Source organism: Nerophis lumbriciformis, linkage group LG07 (assembly GCF_033978685.3).
Source record: "Nerophis lumbriciformis linkage group LG07, RoL_Nlum_v2.1, whole genome shotgun sequence".
In the NCBI taxonomy this organism is placed as follows: Eukaryota; Metazoa; Chordata; class Actinopteri; order Syngnathiformes; family Syngnathidae; genus Nerophis; species Nerophis lumbriciformis.
Genome location: NC_084554.2, coordinates 1,514,316 through 1,517,500, shown reverse-complemented (window position 1 = coordinate 1,517,500; position 3,185 = coordinate 1,514,316). Strand labels below are relative to the sequence as shown.

Here is a 3,185-nt window from a genome sequence, read left to right as displayed (position 1 = left end):
TGTCAAAATGTGTTTACCACGGTCACCTTCAAAATATATATATTTATCAATTATAATCCTACTTTGCCAAAATGTGTTTACCACAGTCACCTTTAAAAACGTCTACTTTTTCCATTCATTTATAATAATCCTTTGTCGAAATTTGTTCACCACAGTCACCTTCAAAAATGTCTTAATATTTAATTCATTAATTATAATACTTTGTCAAAATTTGTTCACCACGGTCACCTTAAAAATATATGTATTTATCAATAATAGTCCTACTTTGCTAAAATTTGTTTACCACGGTCACCTTAAAAAATGTCTTAATATTTCATTCATTAATATTTCATTCATTAATAATAATTCTACTTTGTCGAAACTTGTTTACCATGGTCAGCTTTAAAAATATATATATTTATTAACAATAATCCTACTTTGTCAAAATTTGTTTACCACGGTCACCTTCAAATGTATGTATTTGTTAATAATAATCTACTTTGCCAAATTTTTCTTTACCACGGTCACCTTCAAAAATGTCTTAATATTTAATTCATTTATATTTCATTCATTAATAATAATTCTACTTTGTGGAAATGTGTTTACCACGGTCACCTTCAAATGTATGTATTTGTTAATAATAATCTACTTTGCCAAATTTTTCTTTACCACAGTCACCTTCAAAAATGTCTTAATATTTCATTCATTAATATATCATTAATTAATAATAATTCTACTTTGTCGAAATGTGTTTACCACGGTCACCTTCAAATGTATGTATTTGTTAATAATAATAATCTACTTTGCCAAATTTTTCTTTACCACGGTCACCTTCAAAAATGTCTTAATATTTCATTCATTAATAATAATTCTACTTTGTCGAAACTTGTTTACCATGGTCAGCTTTAAAAATATATATATTTATCAACAATAATCCTACTTTGTCGAAATGTGTTTACCACGGTCACCTTCAAATGTATGTATTTGTTAATAATAATCTACTTTGCCAAATTTTTCTTTACCACGGTCACCTTCAAAAATGTCTTAATATTTAATTCATTAATATTTAATTCATTAATAATAATTCTACTTTGTCGAAATGTGTTTACCACGGTCACCTTCAAATGTATGTATTTGTTAATAATAATCTACTTTGCCCAATTTTTCTTTACCACAGTCACCTTCAAAAATGTCTTAATATTTCATTCATTAATATTTAATTCATTAATAATAATTCTACTTTGTCGAAATGTGTTTACCACGGTCACCTTCAAATGTATGTATTTGTTAATAATAATCTACTTTGCCAAATTTTTCTTTACCACGGTCACCTTCAAAAATGTCTTAATATTTCATTCATTAATATTTCATTCATTAATAATAATTCTACTTTGTCGAAATGTGTTTACCACGGTCACCTTCAAATGTAAGTATTTGTTAATAATAATCTACTTTGCCAAATTTTTCTTTACCACGGTCACCTTCAAAAATGTCTTAATATTTCATTCATTAATATTTCATTCATTAATAATAATTCTACTTTGTCGAAACTTGTTTACCATGGTCAGCTTTAAAAATATATATATTTATTAACAATAATCCTACTTTGTCGAAATTTGTTTACCACGGTCACCTTCAAATGTATGTATTTATTAATAATAATCTACTTTGCCCAATTTTTCTTTACCACAGTCACCTTCAAAAATGTCTTAATATTTCATTCATTAATATTTAATTCATTAATAATAATCCTACTTTGTCGAAATGTGTTTACCACGGTCACCTTCAAATGTATGTATTTGTTAATAATAATCTACTTTGCCCAATTTTTCTTTACCACGGTCACCTTCAAAAATGTCTTAATATTTCATTCATTAATATATCATTAATTAATAATAATTCTACTTTGTCGAAATGTGTTTACCACGGTCACCTTCAAAAATGTCTTAATATTTCATTCATTAATATTTCATTCATTAATAATAATTCTACTTTGTCGAAATGTGTTTACCACGGTCACCTTCAAATGTATGTATTTGTTAATAATAATCTACTTTGCCCAATTTTTCTTTACCACAGTCACCTTCAAAAATGTCTTAATATTTCATTCATTAATATTTAATTCATTAATAATAATTCTACTTTGTCGAAATGTGTTTACCACGGTCACCTTCAAATGTATGTATTTGTTAATAATAATCTACTTTGCCAAATTTTTCTTTACCACGGTCACCTTCAAAAATGTCTTAATATTTCATTCATTAATATTTCATTCATTAATAATAATTCTACTTTGCCGAAATGTGTTTACCACGGTCACCTTCAAATGTATGTATTTGTTAATAATAATCTACTTTGCCGAATTTTTCTTTACCACAGTCACCTTCAAAAATGTCTTAATATTTCATTCATTAATATTTCATTCATTAATAATAATTCTACTTTGTCGAAATGTGTTTACCACGGTCACCTTCAAAAATGTCTTAATATTTCATTCATTAATATATCATTAATTAATAATAATTCTACTTTGTCGAAATGTGTTTACCACGGTCACCTTCAAAAATGTCTTAATATTTCATTCATTAATATTTCATTAATTAATAATAATTCTACTTTGTCGAAATGTGTTTACCACGGTCACCTTCAAATGTATGTATTTGTTAATAATAATCTACTTTGCCAAATTTTTCTTTACCACAGTCACCTTAAAAAATTTCTTAATATTTCATTCATTAATATTTAATTCATTAATAATAATTCTACTTTGTCGAAATGTGTTTACCACGGTCACCTTCAAATGTATGTATTTGTTAATAATAATCTACTTTGCCGAATTTTTCTTTACCACGGTCACCTTCAAAAATGTCTTAATATTTCATTCATTAATAATAATTCTACTTTGTCGAAACTTGTTTACCATGGTCAGCTTTAAAAATATATATATTTATTAACAATAATCCTACTTTGTCGAAATTTGTTTACCACGGTCACCTTCAAATGTATGTATTTGTTAATAATAATCTACTTTGCCCAATTTTTCTTTACCACAGTCACCTTCAAAAATGTCTTAATATTTCATTCATTAATATATCATTAATTAATAATAATTCTACTTTGTCGAAATGTGTTTACCACGGTCACCTTCAAATGTATGTATTTGTTAATAATAATCTACTTTGCCGAATTTTTCTTTACCACGGTCA

The 3,185-nt window shown here is 26.1% G+C and overlaps 1 long non-coding RNA gene across 1 annotated transcript in view; it reads right to left on the bottom strand.

Annotated features, from left to right (window-relative positions):
* The window catches only part of LOC133609306 (uncharacterized), a 1,823-nt gene extending 1,453 nt beyond the window's left edge, over positions 1 to 370 (bottom strand). The window contains exons 1-2 of the long non-coding RNA XR_009815700.1: positions 91 to 370; positions 1 to 26 (exon numbers count right to left, since the gene is read on the bottom strand). The exon at positions 1 to 26 is cut by the window's left edge and continues 1,453 nt beyond it. This is a non-coding gene — a long non-coding RNA (uncharacterized lncRNA). The remainder of the gene's footprint in view (positions 27 to 90) is intronic.
* Positions 371 to 3,185: the final 2,815 nt, after the last annotated feature.